The sequence below is a fragment of the Meleagris gallopavo genome, chromosome 10 (assembly GCF_905368555.1).
Source record: "Meleagris gallopavo chromosome 10, MGAL_WU_HG_1.1, whole genome shotgun sequence".
Lineage (NCBI taxonomy): Eukaryota > Metazoa > Chordata > Aves > Galliformes > Phasianidae > Meleagris > Meleagris gallopavo.
Genome location: NC_139413.1, coordinates 14,887,276 through 14,909,973, shown reverse-complemented (window position 1 = coordinate 14,909,973; position 22,698 = coordinate 14,887,276). Strand labels below are relative to the sequence as shown.

The window sequence follows — 22,698 nt, the reverse complement described above, 5'->3', positions numbered from 1 at the left end:
TAGATTATTAAAGCTCACACTTTGCTTCATGACATCTTGAAAGTTTTTCTCCATAAGAAGCAATAAGGCCCTTATAGGATGAATAACTCTACAACCATTTAACCACTTAGGGCCAGTAGACACACGTAGCTGTTGGTTTATTTGAGCTCCATTTACCATAAAATCTGTCAAGCTTCCAACAGTATTTAGGACTGTGTTAATTTTACCTCCTAGCTGGTAGCTGCAGCTCATAGCCACACCTGCCTCCAAGCAGGTAGTAGGCAGCTACAGACAGCCTGCCTTCCTTAGGTACTTTGAATTATTTGTTTCTGTTAAGATGATACAGTTGCTCATCACATCAGCACTAGTTTTCTGCTCCTCTGTGATTTTGTACATTCAAAGTAATTTTTGTATCATTTCTCACCTAGCCTTAATATTTCTGACACAGTGCCTCACTAATTATACACCTTCTGTTACCACAAAACTAACTCAGCTTGTCTATACTTATTTGTGCTCTAAAAGGCAAAAAATAAAAAGCAATACAGGACCGTCTTACTTCACAAGCCTGCCTTTCCAGTGTGCTCAAATACATGCCATTAAAACATGCTTTTAAGCCATCTATTGCACCTTTTTCCCCAGCTATAGAGAGCAGGGAGGGGAGGCACTTTGCTGTGTAAAATGGCACACACATTTTGTAGAACTCATGTTCTAATACTATTAGCTCAAAAGATTGAATTAAATTGAGAAAGGTTAATGAAAGGTTTCAGTCACGACTGCAGTGACCAATCCGAAGCAAAGGGACAAGAGAAATGGCAGCTTTAACAATTAAACTCCCTCAACACATTCCTTTTAACACAACTGCCATAACATAGTGAAATGCCACAGTTAATCAGATCATACTCACTGCTAACACTCTCTGCTAAAAAGTTGTTGTGATCCTGTTGGGATGTTCTACAAGATGATCATGCTCTTCATTAATCCTTAATAATGGCAGAGCATCTTAGATGTCATACAAATTAAGATGCCTAATTGTTTATAAATATAGGACTTATTTATATATTTTCTCCAATCTGATATTTTAAAATAGCATTATAAATGTAAAATCAACTCCTTACTCCCCTGTAAATCTCAATTCTACTTCTACACATGCCTAGCAGACATGCTGTGATGTACAAGTTTCCAGTGCATGCTGAAAGAACTCCTATCTCACCGAAAGCCAAAAGCTAGTCTGACTCTACATCACAGTCTGTTAATACATCATCTTGCTTCAAGTATTTATTTCTTTGACTCTGTCAAGTTGTAGGCAAACATCTGAGTAGTTTAACCTCCCCCAAGGTTTCATCACGTTTTAGGATTTGACCTGCCTACATATCAAGAAAATTCAATTGCTAAATTTTTATAGATCTAGTATACATCATAGGAGTAAGTTATCCTACAAACATCCACTTTTTGCTGCAGTATACTCTGAAGTCCTTGCTGAGGATAAAAGAACAAAAAAGCTTAAGCTTGCAGAGGAAGAAAGACAAAAGATCTGTAACAGCATTAGATCTGTATGTAGAAAACTCAGTTCAAGTCACTGTTCCCTTTGTGCCTTGGTTGTGTGAGTGAGACTATCTCTACATAACAAGGTTGAGAGCACTTCAAACGACAACTCCAGGGTATTTCAGGGTTAAGCAATTAAAACATTTTTGCGCTTTTATGTATTTTAATAACAGAAATACCCCAAAGGAAACTGCAAGTCAGCTGAAGTATCAATGAATAAAAAGGAAGGAAATTATTTTTTTTCTTTGTGCACTATCACAAAATACATTACTCATATTTTTTGTCACGGCCCCACAGACTGGTTCTGGACTCATGTTACCATAGGTACAGCCTGCAATCACAGGCACTGCCATGTTGAGTCGTAGTGAGCCCCTGAATGCTGAATTGTCAGAAGGCTTTCCTGCGCCAGGGCAGGAGAACTGGCAGAAACCCAGAAGCAGTGACTGGAAGCCAGACTGCCTGGTTGTGCAACAACCAGTGAGATTGACTTCCCTGCAATGTCACAACTGCAAATAGTCAAAGGCCTTGATTTCAAATATAATTTAAATGGACAAGCCTGTACTGGAAGAAGCAGTCACTTAATGTCTCACTACTCTATGCCCCGAACTCCTTGGCAGAGCCTTGGGGTAGATCAAGCAGAGAACTTCTTCAAGTTAAACTGAAGCCAGCAAAACAACACATGAAATTTTAAAAAAGATCTTCCTCAATTTGATTCACCATCCATTTAAAAATATATATTTTATCTGTATCATTTATACATAATAAAAATGCTCTGAAAAGTAAGATAATATAGCATGATGTGTCAAGGGAGAGAAAACGCATTCCCACTAGCAGCAGATGCGTAAATCATGTTTTGGGTGAAGATGGGTAAACTACATTAAGGATCCGGTGGATTTAGGCAGGCTTAGGATGTTGCTGCTATCATCCGTGTGAAGTTACCTCCCCACAACAGAGATGTAGCATAATATGCTCCTGCTATGAATGCCTACACTCCTTATTAGCCTAAAAATATTACAGGCTATGGAATATGGCAGCTGAGAGGGGCTGTTTCCCAGCACTGGAGCGGGGGCAGAGTGGGTATTTTGGGGACTGCTACATCTTAAATTATTGCAAGTTAAATGTACCGTATTTATCAGAGCCATACAAGAATAAAAATGGGAATAGAAATAACTTAAATCACTTATGGGAAGAATGCTTGATAGTCTGTCCTTCATATAGCAGATTTTTTGTATATATCAACTTGAGGAAATACATTATAGAGATATCAAAATACTTAAATAAGGGTTAATGAAAGGTTTTAGTCATAATTGTAATGACCATGATCTAATAAAAGGCCAAGGAACTTTGCAATTGAAAAATAATATCAAGCTTTCATTTATCCCATTGCTAGAACACGAAGAAATGCCACCATTAATTATACTCCACATTGATTACTAGAAGTTGTCATGTATCTCTTAGATGATGCAAGATGGTTGTTATGGCAATGAGATGCTGTTAAAAATTCTTTGTAAGACCTAATTACGACGTTTGTTTAAATTGATAGGGATTTTTTTAACACTCTTTTTTCACTTTTCTCCAGTTTTTTGTTTAGTTGTTTGCTTTTAAAATGTTAGGAAGACATTTTTAAATTACTCGAGGACTTAGACTGTTTATGTAAGTTATACCAGACATCTTCCTCTGCCTTTGCATGTTTCTGAATACTGAAAATCTACCCACTTAAAATATTTTCTCTACACAAGCATCAAGGTTATTTCTGTTATACACAGTGATTGAAAATGCTGATCTGACACTGCGTAGACATGAAGGAGACAATTCCCATTAAAAACTGTGGCTTGGGTCTTTCTTTACCATCCTATAACACACAGCAGGATCCTGATCTCGTTGTTCATAAAAACAAGCACCTACAAAATAGTGTACATAATGCCTGTTGAATATGGATGGCATATGAGTGGCACGTGGTCAGCATATGGCCAATGTTTTTTTTTTTTTACATGTTTTTTACATAACAGAATTACAGGCGCTACTCAAAGGGATGTGAACAAGCTTGAAGAGGGATTCAGGTTCAACAATCAGAAGAGAAAGGTGCTGCATCTTGGTCAGGGCAGCCCAAGGCATGATACAGACTGGGAGTAGAACTTACAGAGAGCAGCCCTGCAGAGAACTTGGGTGTTCTCAGAGCAGGGGGTTGGGAATAGGTGATCTTTAATGCTCCATTCCGATGCAAGCCATTCTATGATTCTATTCATGAAGTTAAAATTAACTTCTTGTTTTAATTGCTTATCAATTGCATAAACAAAATTCCCATGATCTCTTTGGAATCTGATACCTTTCTATATAAAATTTCATATTTTTAATGATTTTTACTGTTTAAAATGTATATGTATGTAAATTATTATGCATCTGAGCCTTTCACATCAGAGGTGAAGCATAAATACTAAATCAAATACTAAAACATCATGCCTGCTTTGATTATACCTAAATATATATATTTTTTTAATTCTATTTTTAGATGTATTATACTGTAAAGTGTATAGATTGACACCCTTCCCAATTACTTCTTACAGTTTTGTAATAAGAAAGTGAAACTTATCTTAAAAATATACATAATCATGAAGGACCAGGAAAAAAAAGTCAGCTGCCTAATGCATTCATATATAATTGGTATTCCTTAACTGAAGGATGAATATGCCAGCAACTACGGAATACTGTCTTATGTTTCCTTAGAACAGAGCTACCTACTGCAGATGGTCAATTTAGTGCAATTTTTTGCTTAAAATGGCTGAGGCGGAATAAAACTTTCTTTTAGTTTAGATGGCATTTTTGCTCACGCTTTCCATAATTTATTATTGATTAGTCTTAGATTTATTGCCTATATTTTAGCTAACAATTTAGTATTCAAGAGATTTTAAAAATAAAACAGCTACAAAATGCTGCAATTCGGCAATTGTGCCAAAGACCATTTTTCTTGCCCATGGACGTGATTGACATATGAATGTGACTCAGGAAGAAAACATTATTAATATGAAAAAAGTTATGGCTTTTGAATGATGTTAGCTTGCCTTGTAATTCCCTGGGCTATATGTGCATTTCATATCTGGTAAGTATACATAGTGAGATTGTCTTTACACATTTTAACTTTTTAAATAATTTTGTTAAATGCAGAAGAGGGGAAAATAAAGACATATTAATAAACAAGCAATTAAACAGGTTAAGGCAACAATGCAGTGCTGGTCATTCAGGAACCCTGTGCTAATTTTAATTAGCTGCTTTCCCTTGCTTTCAAATGTAATTAAAGCAGCTTAGTTGTGCTCAGTGATGCAAACCACCTTATTTAATCACTAACATTATTTCCCTGAACTATTAATGATTTTCAAAATGCTTGTTTATGCAGAATTAGAACAGTAATTATCTTACTAGTTAATTTTGTACCTTCACATTTCACACCTCGCTCAAACGTCATTCATTTACCACAGCCTTTCTGTCAAAACAAAGAAATGCTTGTTCTAAATGTGCTTCTGACTGCCAAATTGAAAGCCAAGTTTTGTAACACTAATAAAGTAGCTCCCAAGTGAAACAGGTGTAGTAATTTAGACCCTTCCTGTCTTGAGCTTGCACGTACATGCTATGTCTTTTCTTTATTAGCTTTAAAATGAGAGCTTGGTGCGCAAAATAAGCTATTTAATGCAGACTTGTGGAGCAGAATATAATCTTTAATTTAAACTAGAGCTGTAAAAAAAGGCCTTTAATTTTAACTGGCATGTGCGTGTGAATTTGAATTAATAATCCAGAAAATTGAAACTGTTTTGCTGCTGTTGCTGGATAGTGACTGTTCTTCACATGCCCTTAGTCTCACTCACTGTTTCTCTCTCTCCCACGCTTTGCCTGGTGCTATTTTATGATGTTGCCGCCTTAACATATTCTAAAAAAGGAATTCTCAGTTGATCGAACACTTGCAAAAATGTATTGTGTTGAAATAAATTCTTCTATCTGTGTTAATGCAGTGCACATAAAGAATGTAATTAGTGTATTCATTATATCTACTTAAGACAGAATTTAGATGCACTATGAATTTACACTTCACAAATCATCAGATTTAAATATTTCTCCTGTTAATTCTTTTACTGTAAGCTAACAACTAATTGAGTATTTATAATCAAAAATACAATAGCCTTATAAAAAGCACGTGCACGTGCTTACAAAAAGCACGTCTTCCCTATTATTGAGGAATTTAGGCAACAGCCCGGTGTCATACAAATGAAAGTCTATGGCAGAACTTCAAATAAAGAGAAGACAGCTCCATCTTTCAGCTGTTCTGAAGTCTCTGTGGTGTCCCATGTTCATCCCAAGTTGTGCAGCAAATGCTAGAGATGAGAGTGTTGCCTCTTTTTCAGAAGATGGCCCTGAGCCAGATGAGCAGCCTATGGGGAGTCAGTCTGCCTCTTTCATCTCTGGGGCCACAAATCAGACAAATAGACATCTACTGATTTAATTCAATTCAATTAAGTTCAAAATTTCATCCAAAAGATAGGAAAACAGACATCTCCTGTAAATCAAGCCTATCAATTACACACTGCATATGTGGATAGCACAAACACATGAACATTTGGGAAAATCTCTCCTAAAAGAAAGGGACAAAAAGAATAGATTTGATGTAATGTTTCTAACACTGACGTAATGTAACAAATGTTTTCACAGGAAAGGTAATTGCAAACAAAGTATTAAATCTTAGCTTCTAAAGACTCATTAATGGGATTAAATTTAAACATGAAATTGGTGCATATGATCTCCCATGGACTACTTTAAAGCATAAAGATATGCATTTGCATAAAGGGAAGGCAAGGCAGACACTTTACACAGCATTAGTATGTGTTCATTAGAAGCACTGAATCACTGCAGCAAAGATTTTAAATACCTAAGTGCATTTTACAAATATTCTTTTTAAATACATTATAAATTATACAGAAGAAAGCACAGACCAATGTGAAAAGTATACTGTTTTAGTTAAAAAGTTGTATTTCATTTAAAAGTTTCACATTCAATCTGATGAAGTAGTTATACTTTAATAGATTTAAATGTATTAAATTTAAATGTGTTTCCAAAGGTTCTATAAATTTGGGAGAGCTAAAATTATTTCAGTATTTTCCGAATGCCCAAGATCCATCGTCTCCTGGCAACTAGCAATCACATGGCTGTAGAGGTTTTGGCCTACTGTTACAATGCCGTTATGTGTTTGGTTGATGATTTATTCAAACCCAGTTTCAAACCTGCTGTTAGCTCCCTCATTGCTTTAATGCAGCTACTCTACCATTCATAACTGTCAAGAACCAATTCATTGGGACTTGGGCTTATTAAGCCCCCAAACTGTGTAGTGAACATACTCAGTTTTGTGCCTGGAAATGTGAATAAATACTATACTTTCCTTCCTTTAAATTTGATCTCTGGTATTTTTAACACCATGCAATATTTCTGTCTTGTTATCAAGACACTCAGCCATGAACTCGAGAGAATGCACCGCCTGCAGCTCTGTGCAATCCTGGCTGCCTCTTTCCTAGCAGAGAGAGAGGGTGCCTTGATGCTCTGCCCCTATAGTGACTTACTGAATGGACAGAGGATAAGGCTTGGTATTTTACAGTGAAGCAAGAAGGACAGGCTCATATTCTACACACAGCACTGTACCTGGAGAAACAGCAATGGCCTTCTTTTCTTAAACAGTGACTTACTGCTTTCTAGGAAAGCAAAGAGGTTGCTGCGGCAATTAAAGAAGCAATCACAGTGGATATTTACCCTATTGAGGACAATATATCAATTCTCTTGGTCAAACATACCGACTGTATAAATAATATAAAGAGAAAATGGGTTTTGAAAATAAAATATTACTTAACAAGTGCATTTATATTTTAATCTAGTTCTGTTAATTCAGTAGTTTCAAAAAGGCATATTTGAATTGGAGGCTCTAATAGTTTTTCATGTTGAATAACACGGTAATGGGATTTTTCTACATTCTGTACACATGAGGAACATTCTAAAATGTGTTGCCACAATTACAAAGTAGCAGTGTGCATGCTATTTAATGTGAGCATGGGAATAAAGCTGGTTTTAGCCATTTGGTTTAAAACAATCATAAATAGCCATTTTAACATAATGATTCCAGTATAAAATGCTTTGCTTTAATTTCAAGGATTCTAGTGGGGAAAACATAATATTCTGAGGACTAATTTAATTTAAATTAGGACTACTGTGAAAGTCAGGTTCTGACTTAATGGCAATTAAATAAAGTTTGAGGTTGGGTCTTCTGTTTTGTTCTGACACAAATATGTCTCAAAAAGTAAATTAATATAAATATATATAAATTTAAATATGCCATCAGGAATAATTGGAGAGTCAGTAGGTGATTTTCTTGAGTTTTTGCTGATGTTTTGCCAATCTCATCAAGAATTCCTAAAGAAGAACAAAATGGCACTTTACCTTCTGGACAGCTAGATGTTTGTCTTTTCTGCGATGCAAAATGTTGCAATTCCATTCAAAGAGAGAAGATTAGAGTAACTAGAAAATATGATAAAACAGTTCACAATGGTAGCTACTCATTTCACACATCAAGGAGTCTAGACTCATTTGGTACACAGAGACTAACAAACAGGGATCCCCTTAACCATGATAAAGGTCATTCATGAAGAGCAAACACTTTCTTATCAGCGCTACAAATTTTCATGAAGGTGTTAACACAGATAACTTCTTAAAATTACTCAAAATTAATGCAACGTCAATTAATTGCTCTACACCTTAAGCCTAATGCTGTAAATACAACAGACCTCACTTCTTATATCCAGGAGTGGCTGCAACAGGACTAGTTTGCAGTATAACCAGGAGCCTACATGGAAAAAACCCTACAAGAAGTATCAGGATAGTTACATGATAGAAGAATGAGTGCATACGTAGGGTTTACAGCATGATAGAAATCCTGGAAAATTAATCATCATTACTTTTATACACTTTTATATAAGGTTGTTAAATTTAGCAAGCCTTGAACTGCCAAATATACAGTGTTCAGGCTTTGTCTTAAACTAAATAGTGTTCACTGTTGCTCAAGTCAATGAAAATCTTTTGCAATCTTGGAAAGAAGTTAGAGCACTTTGTTCTCAAGTCTTTTTGCATAGCAACCTATAAAAATGTCTGTCTGTGGAATTCTGAGGTTATGTGCAGCACTCCTGTGGTCTTTGTCAATGTATTAACTAAATGCTGTTAATTTTTCATTTGAATGAATCAATTAGGCATTGGTTAAGTTTCCCTACATGTTTGCTGGTTATTCTTGGATGGCATCAAATGGAAGTTCAAGTAAAATCAATATCGATTAGATTTTACTATAGTGATCACATCTAAAGTTTCAGAAATTAATGGCTGGGAGTTTGGATCCAGCTCTTAGCCTTATGGATAAGCCTACAGAAGCCAAACTTCTATAACAAACTGTCCTATCAGATACATATGTCTGTTCTTTTAATGACATGTACATTTGGCCTGAAACTTATAATTTCCAAATTATTGAACCATTTCTTATTCAGATACAACCAAGAAGAAGTAATCAGCAGTTCAACCAACAAAAAAAAAATTGTAGCAGAGAAGGGAGAAAAAGAAGCTCAGTTGGTCAATCAGTACAGCTCTGTACTTATAAGCCTGGTCTATTATTAACAAGTGATAATCTGTAAATATCTGTATAACTGTTTCATATAAATTATGACAATTACATAGCCTCCTTAAACAGCTGCTCCCATTCCCCAATTAGCATTATTGTCTGATAGATTGCTTCTTTCCCTTACACATAATACAAATCTCATTTGCTATACATTAAAGAAGTACTTCTTGCTCTACCCTTAGTGAAAAGACCCTCCTTTTGTAAGGTATCCTTTACAGGACGCCCCCCCTCCCTTGCAGTTTTCAAAGCATGTAGCCCTGACCTCTCACTGCCTATCCTGTTCTTGCAGAAGCAATCTTATCTTTCAGCTACTTAGAAGAGAGTGAGGTTTTATTTATTAGCTCAAAGCCCACAGAAATAGTAACTGGCTGTATGTGCAGTGCTTCCTCATCTTTCCCCATGAAAGAACAGATAGATGCATATACATCTAGTTTATTGGTTATAGTACTGTGGGTGCCCTAAAGAGATGTCCGGAAACAAGGCTTCACATCCCTAAGATATCTCCCAAATGCTTTACATATATACACATATATATATATTTTATATATATATGTATTTCCTGAAAAATAACATTCTGACATGAATTTAGATATGAGAATATATCAGGTGTGTAAAACATAGATAATAGATGTGAAGAGTTTAGCACACCTTTGTTTTAATAAAAGGAGAACTGCACTCAGTCCCAATTCCATTAGCAGAGAGGGAAAATCCATATCTGTGTGCAAATTCAAAGGCAGAAGTAACACAAAATTTTCCAACTTCTGTAGCAAAATCCCAAAGAGAGTAAGTCACTGGGAATGCAGAAGTATTTATCTATTGCCAGTGAATGTCAAGGATTCTTATTTATTAGTGTGATGAACAACAAACCTAGAATTACTGTGCACAGACAAAACATAGATCAGATGGGCGGTCTGTTCATGTACAAAGTGCTGCTCAGTGAGTCTGTTCGTGGCCTAGATCTCATTTTAAAAGAATGAGTATATACTCCAGAGCACTTTTGCACATCATTCTCTTATTGCTTTCTGCAGTCAGCCTCCATGCTTGGAATCTCTGGCAGCTTAGATGAAACCCATAATACTTTTGTAACTATTGCATTTTGACAGCATCAGACTTGATGAGTCTTGATGAGTAACTGAGCCAGTTACTTTCCTGTAAAAGGAAGCAGGAAGCCTAATAAATTCTATTACAAGTTGAAGTTTCAGTCCTATAGACAAAGGTGCATGACGTAAAGTATTCAGTGTTTTCAATCATCATCTTCTTTACTAGGGCCAAGTAACATCATCTAGAACAAAAGCATTGGGTTTTGTGTTCTCTGCAAAGTTGCGGGCAGTGTCTGCCCTTCCTTCTGATTTGCTTGGCAGTTTGGGAGCCTAGGGAAGGGGTAGATTAAATTGGAAAATATGAATAACAAATAAAAAAATAAAATTGATTGAATAAACAATTTCCCCTAGACTGTTTCTTAATAAGTGATCAATTTTTTAATCAATATTCATTACTTCTCAGAACATACCAAACTGTTTATTGAATAAATGAATGGCTGCAACTACAATGACATGAAATCAAATAGGTGAACCAATTTCTTTAATAACATGGGTTGAACAGGCCACCTCATCTTACTTGGTTGAAACTGCAAGTCAAAAATTCAAGACCATTGAATAAGTGATCCAAATAAAAGATTCAATTTGTTTTAGGGAGCATGTGTTCTTATGTTTGGCATTCATAGACATATCACCACTAGCTGATTTATGCAACTTTTCAAAATTCTAGTTGAAAGTTTATTTCTTTTTGAAAAAACTTTTGCGTTCTTTCCCACAAATCTTCAGTAGTCAGCATACTGCAAAGATCTGAAAAATGAGATCTGTAAAACCATTCACAGTGAAGTCTTCAGGCATGGCAAATGGATTTCCCTAAGTTTTATTCACCAGTATCTGATTCAGTGGTACGTATAAACTATATACTGAAACCTAATATATACTTCTGACAATTTTATATTATTTGTCATGATGTAAAAAGTCCTTTTAAGGTACATTTGTTCTGAAGTTCTTTTCTTCTGTTAAAGAAAGAGAGCACTGAAGTACAAGTTCTCCAAGAAATGTTTGGTCACTTGCTTAAGACGTAAGAAAACATATTAATTTCTACATGGATCATGTAGAAAGATCATGTCATTTACATGGTCTTCGATTCATATAATTTCTTCCAGTATATTAACATATTTAATCTTTACTTGTACTCATAATATATATGATTCTACTTCTTATGAAAAAAAAAATCACTCAGTTGTTAATTAATACTTACGAACTCTCTTTTTAAAATCTATGTTAACTTGTCTCAACTAAATTGATTAAGAACAAGCAGAGATAAAAGTACAAAACAAATGACACAGTACAAAGAATCAGAGGGGCAGTGAGTCCACTTTGTACACATTTTGTAAATTAAGTTCATGTGCTCACTGTTGTCACAATTAATTATAGAGGAAACAAATATCAATCTATTCTGCTAGTAAACAACAACAAAAACTTACATGGAATCACCAAAGTTAGAAAAGACCTCCGAGATCATCCAGTCCAGCCACCCATCTATCACCAGTATTTCCCACTACACCCACTAAACTCAGTACAACATCTAAACATTTCCTGAACACCTACAGTGTCTGCGACTCAACCATCTCCGTGGGCAAGCCTATTCCAGTACCTAAGGACTCTTTCAGAGAAGAAGTATTTCCTAACATCCAACCTGAATTTCCACGAGTGGAACTTGAGGCCATTCTCTCTAATCCTATTGCAAGTTATGTTGGAGAAGAGGCTGAGTCTCACCTGACTACAACCTCATTTCCGGTATCTGTAGAGAGTAATAAGGTCTTCCCTGAGCCTCCTCTTCTCCAGGCTAAACAATCCCAGTTCCCACAGCTGTTTCCCACAGGAACCCCTCATCAGCTTCAGTGCCTTTCTCTGAACACGTTTCAGGACCTCAATGTCTTTCCTGTAGTGAGGGGCTCAAAACTGATTGCAGTACTGGAGGTGCGGCCTCACCAGTGCTGAGTACAGAGGGATGAACATTCCTCTGCTCCTGCTGGATACACTATTTCAGATACAAGCCAGAATACTACTAGCCTTCTTGGCCACCTGGGCACACTTCCACAGATCACAGAGGATTTCTGCAGATGGTAAAGGCCTACAGCGAAACAAGGAATATGATCAGAGATTGAATCTTAAATCTAATTTTACTTTCAGTGTCAATGTACCTTACAGGCATGCCTTCTGGTAACAAAGCTGTAAGTTCTATAAGCAGTCTCCAAATACTTCATTGGAGTAACAAATAATTAAACAGAAGGATGCCAGGAAAAGAAAGAAAAAATTTAGTAATGGGTCAAACAGACCTCGTTTTTCAAGTTATCTCCATACAGCAATGCAGAGTTTCAGCAAAAGCAACCCACAAGGGTTAGCATTCAGAGAACTGCTTCCACATTGACCTTAAGGTTAAAAAATGTTAACTACTGAAATGAAGTTGTTTCCAGTCAAAATATATAAATACTCCACAGGAATTCTAGTCTAATCACAATCATGCATAACACACTTATTCAAGGAGCATTTCAGAACTATCTGACCACATAAGAACCATAATCACTGATAAAACATTTATCCTTAATTCCAAGAAAAAAATCACAGCACAAGCGTTCTAGACTCACTCAGAGCTTTCAGCTTCCTTAGTCTGGCAATTTGTACTATCCACTTTAGTAGACATCTGCACAAGTTTGTTAAGACCCATTCGTCCTTTGGAAATTTTTAGCAAGTACTTTATTTTTCAAGTACAAGTTTGCCTAAAATGGCTGTGCTTGTTCCTCTTGGAGAGGCAACAGGAGACTGAAGCCTGCAGAGGTTTCTGTCCCAGAGACTGGCCAGAAGATGGTGGCAGAGAGCAGCTCTGCTCCCTCCTGCTTCGATTTACCATGGTCATTACAATCCCCACACTCCAAGGTCCTCTGGGCATTTCGTTGTGCTGCTACACAGCAGCCTCCTGGCTTGTCCCATCAACATATTCTTTATGTTTTCAGACAAGAAACCAAGCTCCAAGCATTGCTCCAGCTCCAGCTCACTCAGTGCTCTTCCATTAGTGCACTGCAGGCATACTCACTCACTCTGAGAGCTACCACTCTCTCACCTCTGCTAAGGAACCAAGTATCATGTCATCAGTTTTGGTAGTGATAAAAATCAGACATTTTCTGGAGCCATTATTGCCTAAAATGTTAATGCAGTTTACTTTTTTTAAATGTGATCGATAGCTGGGAGAAAAGTGCCCATAAATTACTAAAGGCAAATACCATTCTATTAGCATTCAAGAGATTTTGCAACATTTGCCAGTCTCTGTTTTACTGGAAAAAAAATTAATTTGCTGAAAGCCTAGTTGTTTGTTGGTGTTGTTTTTTTTTTTACCTGTCTTTGTCTTTCACTGTAAAGGAGGGATATTTCTATCATGAGTCATTTTCAGAGATGTAATTCTGATGTACACTACCTATAGGTTTCAATTAATGTTCTACCTCTCCATCAGTCTTTACATTGCATGTTTTATGAAATCATTAACTATTGTCATCTTTCTATTATGATACTATTAGGAAATAAAGAGACATATGTAAATGAAGATGTAAAATAAATGTGCGACAGTTACTAGGAGCAACATCTGTGCACTATCATACATGTTTACACTAATTTTCTAAAGATTGTTCCATTCATTATGGAGCATTGTTACTTGCAGTGGCACAACCCTTATTTCCATGCATTTAGGGACTGAAGCAAAGAGGGTAAATGAGCGCCTAATCAATACCACTTTTCATTTTACTTCTAATGTGCTGCTTTTCTCTTTCTTTTCTTCATGCACAAATCCAAAAAAGATCCTGACGTTACAGTCATAAAATGTAATTCTTCTGCAGAAACACAGACAATAATGCTTTCTGTATTCAGGCGTATTGCATATTCTAATGGCATTTGGCTAAATTGAGTATGGATTTAACATCAAAGGCTTCATGAATTTTTCAAATGAGATATTAAAGTCAATATTTCAAGTGAAAGATATTTCAATTTAGTTGCATACACAACAATAAAAAACTTCTACAAGGCAGAGGTACTAGTGGCAGTGTCTGTATTAGCTCATTCAGGAAATTATTAGTTTATAAGAAAATCAAACAGAAGGTTGTGATATGGCAATGACACTGAATAAATTAGACTAACCGATACGCACTAACATACTTTATCTCTTGCAGTCTGAAGCAGAACTTGCCACTGGCATGTTCAGTGCTTCTAGCAGGGCTTTGTTTGGGGATAATTTTTATTTATTTTGGAAATTCAAATGATTAGCACCAAGATTTGCATTCAGAATCTCAGAAATCTACTTATTTTCATCTCTGAAAGGGCTAAGTATAGTGTACGCAAGAAACCCTCTCAATCTTGTTTATTTTTTAATCTAAGTGCATTTTGCTTCCAATTTTCAATGCTTATACAATGCTGCTTCTGCTTTCGAAGTGTTATTAAATGCTCAGACTCAGGGCCAGCAAAAAAGTCCTCTGAACTCCAAAAACTTTGTGTCCTGGAAGAGATCAACTTGCAAACAATACAAATACAAGCACTGATGGATCATTTCCTTTCCTATTTTAAGTGCAGGGAATGTTGTAAAATGCCCTTTAAATCAATAAAATGTTGTAATACTGAAGAACACACACATTTGTATCCTCTAATGCTGCATGAGAGAGTGAGTTACACTACAGGGACATGTAGTCCTTTAGGCATCCACAATCACAGTGACTTTGTGCTAGCAGAAGAACAAATATATAATTTGTTGAAATACAGGTAACAGCAATCATAAATAGACGCCAGTGAAGATGCAGCAGCTTAGTATTAATTAGTGTATTAATTAAAAATTGTAATTAATAAAAAAAACCTGCACTTGCAGCCATCCATTGCTGCTAACACTACAGACACGGACAGGTTTGCTGTGCATGTAACACTTCTACATTAACCCCAGCCAGTTCTTTGAGCGCTCCTGAATGCAGGTGGGAGAGCACATCCCTGTGGAAACCAGAGGAAAACCACACAGTTCTAAAACTTTCATTACCAGGTAGTTTGGGCCACAACATGGACTTTACTACAAAAAAACTCTGATCCTAAAAGCATTTCCTTGAAACCAGTGGGTTTGAAACTGCAGTATTCACTTGAAATGTTTGTGCTTACTGTGAGAGCATTTTAAGTGCTCACAAGAAAGCTGGCTACAGGTAAATGTTAAGCTGCTAAGCCTATTTCTATTGTCCTTGGAGACTGCTGGACTGACAAGTGCTGCCCTGTTGTTCAGAACTAAACAAAGCCAGCAGCCTTGTGGAGGACACTTGTAGAGACTAACACACACCTTCCAACTCTCACTCAAGCACTAGTCAATTTGTAGCAATGTTTAATTTATCTAGTTTGTACCCTGTGGGTCTTAGGGTCCTGGACAGTTATCTGTTCACCCCTAGAGCCCTTTCTGAATCTCAGTATTTAAAGCCTTATGGCATTTCCATAAAATGGAAAGTGCCACCATCTAAAAGGCAATCAACTGGGGATAAATCAATCAAACTCTCAGAAACAGTACTCTCAGAAAAAGTGTTTCTTGAGATAACAAAGATAAGGCAGAAGTTTTGTATGGTTAATAACATCCACTAATAACTAGAATTATATTTTCAAAATTGCCTCTGGGGCTGGGGAATACGGTTCCCTTTTCATCTGTTGTGAACTCTGGACATCTCCAAGATGGTTTTGAAAACTCCAGCTCACGCTTAATGAGTCAGCAGTGCGCCCAAAACCTTGCAGTTGAAATTATCAAAACTTTGATCTTTTTTTGCTATGACTTAAAATGACACTGTTAAGATGAAAGATTCCCCCATGATCTCCATTCACTCTGAGAATCAGTGTTTAAGGAACGATCCTCTGAATTCATTAATTTAATATTTTCCCTTCTGATTATAGAGGTGTACATAAAGTTAAGAGCACTTCCCCTGTGAGTTTTATGTCAAAATGAGCACTCAAATGATTTTGTTAAGTAAAAATGAATATTTGGAGCTAAGATCTGAAGAGGAGACCAAGCTGCTGGATTTGATCTTGGACATGCAAAAAAAAAAGAAATAAATAAATTTAAAAAAAAATAACATCTTACGCTGCACATAGCTTTTGTGTTTGATGTATGTTGTTACCAAAAATATGTGGGTACATTATTCACAGAAATTAACTGAAGAGGTTGCGCTACCTAAAACATGCTTTTGACTCTTTATTAACTGGTGATAATCTGCACTGATCCACATTATAATTCCACTGCAGATGTTGCTGACATTAAGATGTATGACAAGGAAACTACAAAATGAGCTGATTTGAGCAAGTGAATATTTTGCCTTAAGTCAACAATACATGCAGTGCAAAATGTCTTTCAAGGATTTTCAAGTTTTCTGCTGTGCTCTTTGCTATTTTATATGAGATTATTTATATTTATTTATATGCAATGTGGCCATTTCACTAAGGGGGACGCAACGCCTTTGGGGCACTGTGTGGCATCATCTTTGTTACAGAGGAAGAATGGTAGAGGGGGAAGGTGACAGTCAAAATGCTATGACAGAAAGGTAGAAAATGAGCAGATGACTAGTAAAGAAGTAACTCCTGGACCACATAACATTGCAACTCTTTCTAATCTGTTACGGGTTCACATCATGAGCTCTCCATCTAGGTAGAAATAGGATACAACAAGCCTCATAAAAAATATTTTAGTCTTTACCTGAGAAATGCATTTATTATGCGAGTCTTACATGGTTCATAGCATTTACGAAAAGTTCTCCAGACTAGGGTGACAAAGCAGGAAATGACTTAAGAAAACACCTTAGTCAGTCAAAATAAAAATAAAAATGTGTGTGTAGGTCATCTGAAAAGCATAAAAGGCAATCAAAAATCTAACTGCTTATGAGATATACCATGTCAAGTATAGGAACAAACTCATTACATAGTATATAATAAATTTCTCTCATAATGTAGACTACACAGATGCTTTCTCCATTAACTCCTTGCATATTTTGGAAAATACATTAATGTTAATGAAAGCAAGAAGAAAACTTACTTGATTGTAGTAGTTTAGCAGTGAGCTCTGTGTGCTTGTCACCCGCCTCCCTAAAAGAAATAAATGTTACATGTCAAGAATGAGTCCAGTAATTATCTTCTAACATAGGAGCAATGCCAGCAACATTCTGGTAATGGCAGCATTAACTCTGGAAGTTTACATTTTCAAATGAGAAAACATTTACAGACAAAATCTGGATATTTTAACTGTCTCAAGCCTCAGAGATCTGATATTGCTTAGCGTTGTGCCCAAAGCATTAAGTCACTGGTATCTATTTGCCACCAGAATAGAATTTCTAAATACTTCTCTAATACACTGAATAATTTATCCAACAAACCTTAGGGATGAAAAGCAAGGGCCACACCATTGAAAACAAGTAACATGAAACATAGAAAAAATGTGACTTATTTTCCTAAAGCTAAGATCATGAAATGTATTCCCTGTTCTCAGATATGACCACAAAACAACATAAACCCATAAAGGTCCACAGTAATTCAAATACATTGTACACATTACAAATCCCAAAATGTAGAGAAACATTTTAACTCAGCTGCTCTCTCAATTATTTCTCTTACCTATAAAAACAAAGCAAAATATTGAAAAGCCCAACATCTCACTTCCATATGGGAAGAGTGAAAAGGCAAACATCTGCTGCACAAGGCTAACCAAATGAAGATTTGTGCTAGAAATAAAAATTGGAAAAAATACTTTAATCCTAAAGTACTCCATGCAATTCCAAGGAAATTAGATGAACTATTGAAAAGGATTCAAGTGTACATAATTCATTATATAGAATATGGTAGTGCTTGGCTAAAACTAGTGAGGAGGAGTTCACTTTAATGAGCACAGTGTTCACTCAAAAATTAGAAATAAACAAATAAACAAGATAAGAGTATGACCTCACTTATTGGCAGTCAGTCAAATTCCAATTTGTCCCAGGAGATCTGAAGCAACTTCCTTATAACACGTGAAGAACTCATGCTTACTAAACCGATCTGGATAAAGCCTATTTTATTTTTTTTTTTCTAGCTACAGCAATTGGTTGTTCCAATCAAAACATTTGAGTTCATGTAAATGACAACTTAATGGTTAATTGGAACTGTAGCATGATGTTCAAAGTTAAATCACGCTCACTTAACTTCATACTATCAATGCGCCATCACTGAAAAACAGTAGATTTCTTTAAAGTGAGGGTAGTATACAGCAAATAGTCTGATGTTAAGTGACCAACGTCACTGATGCGCTAATAGCAAACTCTAATAGCTACCAAGAACACATATACTACTATTACTCTAAAAATGGCAATTTTCATTAATCATACAATGGCATGTTTTTTCATTCGCAGCCAGCTGATAAAAATACAGATATATTGTCCTGAACATCATAGAAATTACACTCAGCCATACTTTCAATAAGCTTTTTCTAAACCTTCTTTCCTCACTCAAATGCATTATTTCAGACTATGAACACTATTAGAGATGACGGTATAGAAAGGGACAAAAAAAAAATCCTAAATAAAATAATAAAGGACAAAAATTTTCTCCAAAACAAGATTACAGCTTCAAGTAGAGAATGGTTGAACAAATGCCATGCATCTTAGGACATTTCAAACTTAATCAGAAGAAACTAATTTGAATTTTTGACACGGAAAGTTTGAAAGTAGCTTGATAGACCATGGATAGACAATCTGAATTTTTATTTACATGAGTCCATACATCTACAAGTCTACATGGAAAAAACTTACTTCTTAGAGGAGAGACCAACAGTTGAGATATTAAGGAATTTATTGTCCAAAACTGATTGAATCTCATGACAGTTAGGTACCTGAAAATAAAAAGTTAAAATCCAAAATACAATTTCATCTCTGACCATGGTCCTCAAAACATATAATTGCCAATTATATAATCAGGGCCTGAACTACAGGTATAGCTCAATCTAAAAATAAATTTTGAATATTTTCAGAAGGGATGTAATGTGTGTTTTGTCACGCTCCTAGTTATATAATTAGGCAAAAACTGGTAGTTACAATAGCTTTGGAAGGGGTTGAGGCAGGCTGAGATTTCCAGCAAGTGGAGGAATGACCACTTCTTTACCTATGTTTCAGATACATATATGAAAGTTAAGAAAGGAGTGACTGTATATTTTTGTCATTAGCCTGTCAGATATCAAATCAGTGAAAAATTTCTGTGGCCTATATTTGATGTGTAGAAAGAGGTCAGCAGGTCTGAATTTATAGTGCTATTGTTTGATATTTGGAAATGCAGAAAAGATGCTGCAAACAATAAAAAGAATTTGGGGCAAAGAATAAAAGAGATGGAGGTTGATATGAGATTTTTTTAGATTAGCTTGAAACATTCTGTCTTTCATTACTTTTTTAAGAAAAAATTTCTCCTACAATAAACAATTTCTTTCTAGCAATAAAAAATCTTTTCAAATCTTCTTGGATTACTTTTATGTAATTTGGTACCCTTGATATTCAGTATTATTTATTGATCAGTATTATTTTCTGTAATTAGTTGCTGAATATCTAGCTGTACATTTACTGATTCACAGCCACCCATTCTGTGGGTCAGTTTTTAAAGCATTATTTCCTTTAAAACACCTTGACTAAGAATTACTAAATTAACAGACTGGTTAATGCACTTCTTACATTTGTTCCTTTAAATTTGGTGCTGTACTTTATGATCTCAAAGAGATTTATTGTGCTTTTGAGACTACACCTTCTGACTATTGCTGTACTTATCCATACAGGCAACTGAAAAAAAGATCAGCATCAGCTGTTAAATTGGACAATTAATAGATAAAATTTTCAGTTAGACTGAGTTGAGTTAAACATGACACAAAATAATCTTGCTATCCGACAGACTTACTTACTATTCCTTTAATAGTCATTATTTGCCAGTGAATGTATACTCAATACAATAAGTTACACATTTATAGTTTTAATTTATACACATATTTTTAAAGATTTTCTTGGAGAACATCTTGCAATGTACTGAATGCAGAATCAGGAACCAGGAGTTCAGTTATACCCCTCCCTCCAGTATCAGGATTCTGAGCCAGCTTCCTTAAGTGATCCACTTGCTGCATTTGTAAAATTAAGAGATAAACACCTGCTTCCTTACCTAGAGAACAGTACTGGAAAACTGTTAAACCTTCAGAACTGAAAACCAAGTCTGGCAAATTCATAATGCATTTGGCAAGAAAGTATTGGAGAGTGCATCGCAGTCCCAGTGTCTCTTTGGCACCCTATTACAATTTGTCAGTATATCTTCCAATAGAAGTTTAGTCTCTGTTTGACGTCCAAACCTGTAGACAGTTATGGTTGCTAAAGTATACTCACAGAATTTGTCCCACTGACTTCAAAAGGATTAATAAGATGCCTAAAGGTAAGGAAGTAAGCAAATGTTTGCAGAGTGAGAGTTACATTTCATGAAGAGCCAATTGCGCCAATAGAAAATATATAAATACAAAATCATGACTAATTTGCTTTCATTAATAATGTTTTATATACTATATAATTAGTAGCAAATTAAATGCTTTATTTTAAATTGTTTACATACTAATCTTATTTTCTGAAAAAGTAGAAACCAACAGCAATTTCTCCTCTAATGTGATGCTGCTGTCACATATCGCAAAACCTTGAGCATAAGGGGCTTTTTAAAATTACCTTACTATGAAACATTTGATATAATACCCAAACAATATCAAATTAAAAGGTCTTTTGTTTAGTGGAGCAACAATAAATAGAAAAATAATCTCAAAGGTTTATTAATTCCAGGCAGTTTCATATTTGGTGGGTACACAGAAAAGTTTGCCCAACCATTTTAAAGATACTGCTTGTATTGTTCATACAAATTACATGAAAATTACTCATACAGCTGAGAATGTTATTAGATAATATATATAAGTTGTTGTCACAGTAAAGGCCATCTATTATGCATTTATTGCCAACTATTAACAAGAGCCTACATGCCATGCTCAAAAAAAACTGCATGGCCACCCCAAACGTCACTTTTCTCTCACATTGTCACCAAACTACAAAAACACAGTACCAACCACCTCATTGCACTCACATTCACTGTTTCATCTCCATAAACAGACAGCAAGTGCCATTTTTTTTCCTCATGGAAGAATTCACTGATACCCCCTTTGCTACATCTGTACTTCCATGTCAGATGTCATTCTGTCAGAGTGCTCTCTGCTGCCATCCGTCACATGGCAAGAACATGTAATGGGATACTGGTGGGAAGGTTCAACCTCTGCTACCACCCCAATATCCGCCTCTGATGATGTTCTGGGTCAACATCATAAAACAAGAGGCACTACTTTCAGAGCAGTCCTTTGTTAAACTATCACAGTATCTCACAAAATGAATTGACTTTCTGTTTAAAAGAAAGTTTAAAAGTCCTGCAAACACCTGTTACATTCTCTCAGACATAACTCAATGAAGAAAAAAACAAGTGATACCAGTGATGAGATCTGAAATTTGTGAAACAAGATGCAAGTCCTTACCAGTTAACAGAAACTGAATTATACTGTTAGTCTGTCAGCTTGACTGAGTGTACATCATGCTCAGTCTGTCACATGTTTAAGCATAATGATATTTGTGTTAAGCTGATACTGGTGCTCTCCCCTCCTTCTCCACACCTGAATAAAGAGTCAGCAAGTTTTACCATCACTCGCATCTCATTTGAAGCCCTCCTTTATTTCAAATACATGACATCACATCCACAGTAGAAGGATACAAGAGACATGAACAAACATACATTTTCTAAGGTACACAGCAATGAAGTTAGTTTTTCAATGCACTGATTCTCAGACAAAACGAACAAACAAAACAAACAAACAAAAAAAGATAGAATTTCTTCAAGCTTGAAGGCAGAGGAAAGTAGAAAGAAAAATTTCTACTTGCCCTGCCTTCCTTGATTTTTAAACACTGATATCATCTACCACTACTGCAATCTTGTGTGACTTGTGTCAACTTTTCTCAGTTATATCCATGACAAACACATCTGTTAGAATCAGGAAAGGAAAATCTAAAAAAATTATGACCTTTGAGGTCCAGAGCATGCTCCTCATTTCTTTAATTACTCCTGGAATAAGTTCTCTAACCTTGACAAAGCCTTTGCTGCTTGGAACTTGTTCTATTCTTTGATGACTGAAGTTTGTCAAGGAAACACTATTCCCTATTAAATCCTTACCACCTCTTTACAACACACATCGGATTACACAGAAATTATTTGCAAGGATACAAATTACCTCATTCGCAGCCAAATGTGAAATTACACAAAATTTAGCAACTGTGAAATAGTTGCTCCTCTCCAACCATGTCATGGCTTTCTCTCATTTGGAAGATTCATACCAGTTAT

General features: G+C 35.7%; 1 protein-coding gene across 1 annotated transcript in view; it reads right to left on the bottom strand.

Annotated features, from left to right (window-relative positions):
* LOC116216988 (uncharacterized) overlaps window positions 1–22,698 on the bottom strand; it is a 451,866-nt gene that overhangs the window by 281,896 nt on the left and 147,272 nt on the right. Inside the window, 2 exon segments of the mRNA XM_085231079.1 lie at window positions 7,987–8,064; window positions 17,327–17,376. The gene's annotated coding sequence lies outside the window, so the exon portion shown is untranslated.